Below are 8653 nucleotides of genomic sequence, written 5' to 3'. Positions count from 1 at the left end.
CAATTTTATAGTCAACAAAAGCACGCAAATAAAGACCGGTGAGAGTATTAGTAGCGGAGGTGAGTGTGTGTGTGGGTACTCTGGCTAGGTGCTTATTATGTAAACTAAGTTGGAAAGCGACTGGAAGAGATCCAAATGAGTACTTGGCTGTGTGTTGGTTTGAGTGTGAGTGGGTATATATTTTTATGTGTGTAGTTATATGCATGGATTGTAAGTATGTCAGCCATCGTAGTCGACGAATTAAGTGCCGTTGGCTCTATTACTCGCCCCTCCATCATCCCCACCTCCTCTCCACACATATACGTATGATATACACTGTATATTATCCAAAATGGTGTCGATCACATTGCACAAGGCGCTGGTGGGGATCGTCTGGGGTACAGTTGCCTCCGAGGGCTTTGAAATGCGACTTGAAATCGTATTACGCAGTCTCCCCGAGCCACTAAGATGGAATTTATATTACAGCTGCCGGTTTTATTTGCCCAAAATCACATGTAAATGAAGAAGATCCAATGTCAATTAACATTTTTGTTTAGGGTTCCAAGACTTGTTTTATTCTTATAAACTAATAGATCATTAAAAGGGCTTGGAAATTAAATTTAAATAGCTTGCAATTAACTTGGTGTGCAAAAATAGAAACCCTGCATCAGAAAAAGAAACCAAAAGACCGCTAGCAAGACATGGGGCATAGATATTAAGTGGAAATTGGTTTTGGGCTAATGCCGGGGCTACCGTAACACATTAAAATTATCTAGTAATTCCTCGGCAGCTTCAATTAGTGACTGACTCGGAGTCGGGAGTCGGGAGTCGTGTGGACTCCAACGGTTGTACTTTAACCATCAGCACCAAAGTTTAATGAACCGGGCCAACACAACAGTCCGCGCTGGTCAGGTCTGTTAATTAGCCAGAAACGCAGGCAAAACGGAGACTCCAACCAAAAAATGCTAATAATAATGATGTTGGGAGTCAATCAATCATTTTGCATTTGGCCAATACACAGTTTTCACAGTGCAAAAACACTTACATACATCCAGCCATCCATCCAACCCACCATCCATCTATCCATTCATACCCACGTCCACTGAGGATGCTGCAAAACCAGGCAAAGCCATGGGAGAGCTCCATGGACTAATTTTATAGAAAATTTTCAAAGCAATTCGGCCACCCATTGCTGACGATGCAGCTACCAGACTTTGAGTTTCCCCCAAAAAATAACCAATTAATAATATAATAATTTTATAATAAATGTAATAGAATCTTTGGGTTCTAAGAAATAAGCGTAGTTAAGCTCTTATATACTTCTTATAAATAACAATAATTTTCTTATAATATTACCCTACATTTCTTAGAGTGTATATCAGCATTGTGAGAACAATAACTTGGTGCCGCATTAAAATATCTGCAATCATTAAAATTGCGCACGCTGACATTGTTTTGGAAATTGTTTCGGCATTGTTTAGAATCCTGCCCAGCCACCCCAGCGCCACACTTGTGTCCTTTGGAAAGCTGTGCTGCATTTTGGCCGATGACATCGCTTTCCTTTTGTGATGATCCAACGGATCCAACGAATTATGCCCGATGAGTACTCGGCCCGAGGCATCGAATTTGGAACAATAAGCTCGAAAATGCGTCAAGCCCACAGTCCCAGTCCTCCGTCCCGGGCCTCGGCTTACGGCCTACTCTTTTAGCCTGGCTATCATCCATTCATTCGATGATTCACAGCCGCACAATAAATAAGCCAAGGCAAGCTCTACGGCACACATATTAGATGGTAATCGTTGTCTAAGGACATGCCAGGACATATTTTTTTGGTTTTTGTTAAAGGGAGTGTTTTAGGGGGTCATAGTTTTGATTGCATAGTTTCTGAATTTAGTTTTTGACTGAAATTCTATTTCTATTTGGTTTTTAATTTGTTGGCTGTCTGGATGTCGGGCCCATTTTAATCTTTGTTTAAAGAGGAACTCATAGGCATTAAAGATTAGGCCTTTAGTACTTTTTATTCAATGTCTCAAATACTTCGCTTCGGATTTAAAAATGGACTACCATTTATGAATCAGGGTTTCATTCACCTGAAATCTTGGTCATAATTAAAGAAACACAAAACTTATCGATTTAAGAAAAACCATCTTTGTTTTAATTTTTGTTACCAGGTTTTCATTGAGAATTATAATACTCGATCATATAAAATCGATAATGTACAGCCATAATTTATCAGTCATGTATTGTCCGAGTTATACACATTTTTCTAATGGGAAAAGTGGAATAATTAAACTGCATTATTTTTTTTGGCCTAAATCCAAACTTTTGACTCACATTTTTGTGTATGTTTTTACTATTTCGGAACGGATTCAAAAATGTTACACCTTCCGGATCTTGGATCTTTGAGTTCTATTATTCTTAAATTAAAACTTTTTAATCTTAATTAAAACCTGGCAAACTAAAATCTGATCCAATTTTTGGAATTTTTCAAAGGGGTAACATCATGAATCATTGGTCAAAAACTTGATCAAAATTTCGTTGTTTGATTTTTACTATCTTTTGATGCACATCGAAGGGGAATTTAGCTCTGATTTATTAAAGGTATTCAGTTTTTTAATCGGTTGCAAAATATTTAAATTATTCGCTAAAAAGTGAGTGAAAAAGTTAAATTATGGAAAAATAAAGAATATCAATAACCATACCTACATTTTTTTACTTTTTGTGAAGAAAAATGTTTAAAACTCTGACAATAATTTTTAGATTTTGGAATTGTATACCTTCCTGATCTTAGAATCTAAGACTTAGATCATCCAGTACTTTCATTTCTAATCAAAACCTGGAAATAAAAATGTTGGCCCATTTTGTGCCCATATTTTTTAAAGGGGTAACATCACAATTTTTGCCAAATTTCGAAAAAAATTATTGTTGTCTTTATTTTGATTCAGATCCAAGGTGAATGAAACGCTGATCCATAAATGGATCCAAATCGAATGCAAAATGCCTGAGATATTTGGTAAAAAGGGCTTGAAAAATGGAAATGGACGTCTTTAAGAACCATTCTATAAGAGTATTCTATCTTATGGCACAGTTCGTTCCGGAGATGTGACTGTAGTTTATGATTGACCTCTTAAATAAAAGTGTGAATAATTTACCATTATTTAGATATCATTACCCCCTTAAATAGCTACTTTGCCTGTAATGTGTGAAGAGCCATTGAAACTAAATTCTAGCTAATTTACAAGCCCCAAAGAGCCGCATCGATCTGCATGACATCCCACAAGTGTCAGCTGCAGTTGGCCAATAAGTGTGCGTATTCCTCGTGGCTGGTTATGATGAACATTGAATACATATTTGTGTGAGTCCGAGCTCCTTTGGGCTGCTGGCTGCTGCATCGAATCGAATCGTGGGTGTGAGTGTGAGGGTGCTGGAGGATGACCCAGAAACCCAATTGGAAAGCCAAAGCTAAAGTCAATAAAGAACGCTTCGGCGAAGGGCCGTAGCACGGAGTTGGAGATACTCAGCTCCAGTAGCCCGTCCTGGCCCATGCCCGAGTGCATTCGACCCCGACTGTCCACCACAGCAGCGGCCCCATTTAACCCGCCTGCGTGCGCCATCAATGGTCAAAAGTCAACCCACAGCTCGGCTCTGATTTGAATAGCACCCGGACGAGGGGGGGCGAAGGGCAGCGAGGCCGAAGCCGAGGGCTGGCGGTGGGCCAGGGGCGGAGTATTGGGCAGGGTCAGGGGGCGAGGTGGGTTTGGTAACCAACAGCTGGACTGCGGCGTGGCACGTGCTGGCGCCAATCTTGCGCAGAGCCAACACTGCGCACTGGAAGGTGCCGCGTGTGGAACTCGTGTGAGCGGAAAGCTTTGGGATAGGTCGTGCTCTGAGCTTGCGACCTCTCTGAATAGGCCTGTACAGTGAGAAAAACAAGGATAAAATAAATGGTTTGATATAAAATTTTTTAGATTACACGATTTTTTAAGAATTCCCTCTATTTGAGCCTAATTTAAGTTCTTATGCGGAAAGTAACTCCTTTATTCTCACAGTGCCCTGTGTCCCGGCGTAACCCATGGCAATGGGAAGCTTTACGGCCGTAGAGGCTGGTTCTGAACCCGGCTAGGACTGGAAACTGGAAGCCCGACTCGGAGGCGGACACCTCGAGTGCAGCAGCACCAACGACTGGCTGGCTGGCAGGCAGTCACCCAAATTAGTTGCCAGAGTTTCGCCTTTGCGTGTGAGTCTCTCTTCTTGTCCCTCCGTGCGATTGCCGAGAGTGAGCCAGTGTGTGTGTGTGTGTGTGTGCCACAGTGTCTGTGTTTTTGTGGAAGCCAGGATTGCATTGCCCAGCTCCGCCCGCAGAAAGTCAAGTGAAGAGCTGGCGGCGAGCCGAGGGATCCTGATCCGTAGCTGATCCAGATCACCCGGTCAGTGAGTGTGTTGAGTGCGAGGCTCAGCGAAGAGGAGCCACGGAAGTCCTGTACTGATATGGTGATAAGTGAAGGCAAAACAAAGCCCCGGGGGAAATCATGGCCGAGTGGCTCGGCTCCGGGGTCGGCTCCTTTTATCCTTTTATCTTGACATCCTTCTTCTTGTCCTTGCCAAGTCAGAGTCCAAGCAAATGGGAAGAGTGCCACCGTTAAAGCTGTATGGTCTTTTTCTTCCCTCGGCAGGTTTTTAAAGCCTAGCCAACGCGTGCCGCCGTTTAATTATGTAAAAGCCACAGCACTAGCACATATACAGAGAGACACACATACAAGTACAAAAAATATACACACACAAATAACGAGAGAGCAAGGAAGGAAGTATCTTACTGGATTTTATTCGAACACCCCTGATTCGTGGTCAAATAAAGTTGGACGCAAATCGAAAATTCATTCTTAATACAAATTGATTTTTTTTTCTCCTTCTTTCACCCCGCCCTCCTCCTTGTGCTGGCCTGTCCCCGTTTCTCTTGTTTTGTTTTGGGGCATCCGGCGGCACACGCTGCGTATGATCGATTTTCTCAGCGGTGCGGCCCACGGTGCGTATGATCGATCGGGAGAAGGAGAAGCGCCTGAAAAGTGCGGCAATTAAAATTAAATTGTTGTCCCCTCAATCCGTGGGGTTACCAGCTGCCCCACAGCCCCTTCAGGTCCTCCCCTCAGCGCCCCTTTCGTATTTTTTGTTGCCTTTTGTTTGTGAGGCACGCGAGACAAATACACGCACACACATACACGGAAAAGCCGAGAGGCAGTCCGCGTGTGTGCCACATAGAGTTGGTAACTGCCATTACAGCAGCTGCCCGGAGTCACTCCGAAAGACAGAGACAGGACCTGCCACACACAAACACAATCAAACTAAAGCCAGTATGCAAAGCGTATCCTTTGCATGCACGTGCTTGTCGAGCCAAGCACTGCCACAGTAATTTGGCAAAAATGGCAACAAAAAAAATGAAAAAAACCTGAAAAAACAACAGCACGAGAAATTACAGAAAACACAATTGAAGAAAGCACAAAAAAACATAACAAAATGGTGGCTCAAAGCAGAGCCAGATAGGAAGAGGCAAAGAGCGATGAAATATTAGGTAAAGAAAGATACAAGCGGGTCGAGAGCAAGGAACGCAAAGAGGGAAGCCCAGAGAAAGAGCAGGTCAGAGAAAAAAAATCAATGATGCTGCCAAGTGGCTTTGGAATTCGTCGTGTGCCAGCAGCAATAATGCTGCAAAAAAAAAGGCAGAAGGAAAAAACCCGTTAACTGCCCGTGCGCCACATTCCCTGGGTGCATGGGTGTGTGAGAGTGTGTTTGTGCTGCAATTAAAATTAAAAAGTAAATAAACATTGATTACGCAGACCAAACAAAAGCAAGTTTAAATAGCACTAGTTGTGCAGCCAGCGCTGATGAGATCTTGGTAGCGGGGAGCTTGTTAACTGGTCTACTACCTTTCTAACAAGAAAGTAATAAAAATAAAAAAACATGTTATATGTACAGTAAAAAAAAGCAATTAAAAAGATTGATATTTAAAGTCCAGGTTTAAGAGTTTGATTAGAAAGTTACTCAAATGTTTATATTAGATTCTTAATAGGAAGAATTAATTTATATTTCCATCCTTTATGGATAGTCTGTTATATAACACCCATAATCTCTATATAGTCCTTGCCAAAGGGGTCAAGTTTCTGGCATTCCCTTGACTCCTTCGATGCTTACGCAGCTTTAGTGCCAAATAATGAGCAAACCGATATGGATTCGGAATAGAAATGAAAAGTTTTTGGCCCGAAGCCAGGGATTACCAGAAAACACACCAACACACTAACACAAAACTCACACAAACACAAAATGATGGTAAATCAGGGCAAAGTAAACAGAAACAACAGAGCCAGTGGCTGCAGCAGTGGCAGCAGCAACATACAATATAAATTGGTGCCTCTGCAGGTGTCGCTTCTGCTCACCTGACCACCAACTCACCTGCAGGGCAGCAGTGCACTTCTTGGTGCATGCACTCGACTGGGCACCCCGCCCGGGGTCTCGACTACGGTCGACTACGGGGCTACGATTGCGGCTCCGGCAGTGACTACGGCACTTTGTTTACCGCACAAATTGCATGCAAGCTGCAGCTGCGGCTCCTGTGGTGATGGCTTTTACACTGCCCGAAAAATATATACATTTCTGGGCAGTCTTAAGCCCCCCAAGGCTTTCAAAAAAACCATAGCATACTTATGTGGTTAGAATCCTTTAAATTAGTTGGAGGATCATTTTTATGTTTTTTCTTCAAGTGTAGACATCCTCAGTGTTCAGACTCCTCCAAGCGCAACTTTATTAACCCCGTTTTGAAGAGGTGGCGAAGCCCATGCATTTATGCCCATTGTTTCAACAAAACTACGCCACTGCCGCTGCCCCTGCCCCTTCCACTGGTGGTACTGCTTCAGCCAGGAGCCACGCCCACTGCTCCTATGCTGCTCCTATTTATTTAGCTCCTTGCCAGAAGGGGCAAGTATTCTTTTCCGTATCTGTAACACATTCTGGCTGCCATCTCCCGTCGTCGATGTCGTGACCGTGCGCTGCCTGGCTGCCTCGAGAGGTCGCTCCACCCACAGTCCCACCCCGGCTAGTGCAAAGCAATTACCACGCCCCCTGCCGCCTTTTTGGGCGTTGGGTGTGTGTGTTGTTTGTTTTGTTGTTCGCGATACGACGACATCGTCGGTTTGGCTGGTGAAAAGTTTATAATTTTATTAGGCCCTACAGAAATTGGGTTAGTGTCGCTTTTAGTTGCATTTCCCGACGAAGACGACCAAGACGAGTGACAACTTGGCATCAGCAGCAGAAGCAGCGGTGCTCAGATAGTTGCCACGCTTTGTAGTGTTTACACGATGCTCCAAGCCATTGCCCCGCCTCTCTACTCGTCCCCCTGCAAGCCAGGTTTTTGCTTTTCTGAGAGGCTGTTGGCCGTCATCTTAGCGGTGGATATTCACCGGCATAATGCTAAAAGCCAAGAGCCGACTGTTTGAGCTTCTTTGAGCCAAAAGTTGGACATTTTGCGAAACATGGAAAATTCTTGATCAGCTGGTTGACTGCTCGAGGGGGCGTGCCACAACATTTTTCAAAGGGAAGAGGAAAGGCAACCGCATAGAATTGCAAGTGGCAATTAGGATTGCATTCAGGCCTCCCCCCTCGGACAGGGCCAACTTTACAGGGCCATGGAATTCTAAATAAAGCAATCAATAGTCAAGGTGAAAGAAATGTTTAATGGCGAAAGTTTGTCGAAGAATATTTGATGAGCCAGAGCCGTCATTTCACCTGGCCCGGAGAGTAATCAAAAAGTTTCGATATAAATAGAATTCCAATAGAAAAGTTTCCCCACATAGAGTACTACAAAATATTAAAATCAGAAACATCTTTACCCATTTGCTTGGTCTCTGAACTTTATAGCCCTTTCCCTTTAGAGCAAAAGTGTCAAAAGTGTTTCAAATCGAAGTGAAAAAATCCCCGAAATCATATATGCAATTTGTGCGATGATCTCTTCTAAGTTGCCGTGAAAGTTTCGCGACGAACTCGATCTCCATGTGAGTGCAAAATAGAATTACGTCAGTCCGCCGAAGTGAAAAGAATATATTTGTGGCTTACAAGAAAGAAGCCAGAAGCAACCAACCATCGGACCATCAGGTAAGAACATCCAACATCACTCTGATTAGTCCATTCAATTCAGACTTGTTTTTATGTGGCTTGTTTAAGAGTCTTGGCCAAAAAAAGATTTCTATGTAAATATGAAGTCGTTTGTATTGTCTAGTAGTTGCTTTTCGGCTTTTTGTCGGGGTCTCAGCAATAAATTTCAAGAAAGTACGAATTTTAAAGCAAAACTTGCCTATAAATTGGTACACGTTTATGCTCACAGACAGTTTGGTTCATAAAAGTAAAGATATACTGCAGTAATTAATAAAATATAAAGAAAATAATATAACTATATTTTCCTTATCTCAATTTTAGTTTGTATTTCCTAAGCCTCTTTATAGTTATTATACGCACTGTACTCTGAGTTCAATATGTATCTCAGCCTCTGGCAAGCCAAAATTTATGCATATGGAATCGTATTTTCGCCTCGATTGGCCCGCTCTGGCTTTGTGGCTCCGGCTAATGAAGATGGGACAATAATAATTTTTAATAGGTTTTACTATTTTGGCTTAGATCAGCTTACGCGCAC

General features: G+C 42.8%; 1 long non-coding RNA gene across 1 annotated transcript; it reads left to right on the top strand.

The window, feature by feature from the left end:
* Nucleotides 1–4291: 4291 nt before the first annotated feature.
* On the top strand, nt 4292–8361 carry LOC138925738 (uncharacterized). The gene is made up of 3 exons (XR_011441950.1): nt 4292–4406; nt 7899–8118; nt 8188–8361. It is a non-coding gene; the product is annotated as an uncharacterized lncRNA (long non-coding RNA).
* The last annotated feature ends 292 nt before the right edge of the window (nt 8362–8653 follow it).

The sequence above is a fragment of the Drosophila bipectinata genome, chromosome 2L, assembly GCF_030179905.1.
Source record: "Drosophila bipectinata strain 14024-0381.07 chromosome 2L, DbipHiC1v2, whole genome shotgun sequence".
Lineage (NCBI taxonomy): Eukaryota > Metazoa > Arthropoda > Insecta > Diptera > Drosophilidae > Drosophila > Drosophila bipectinata.
The sequence above is the reverse complement of the archived record's forward strand: the minus strand, read 5'-3'. Positions and strand labels throughout refer to the sequence as shown.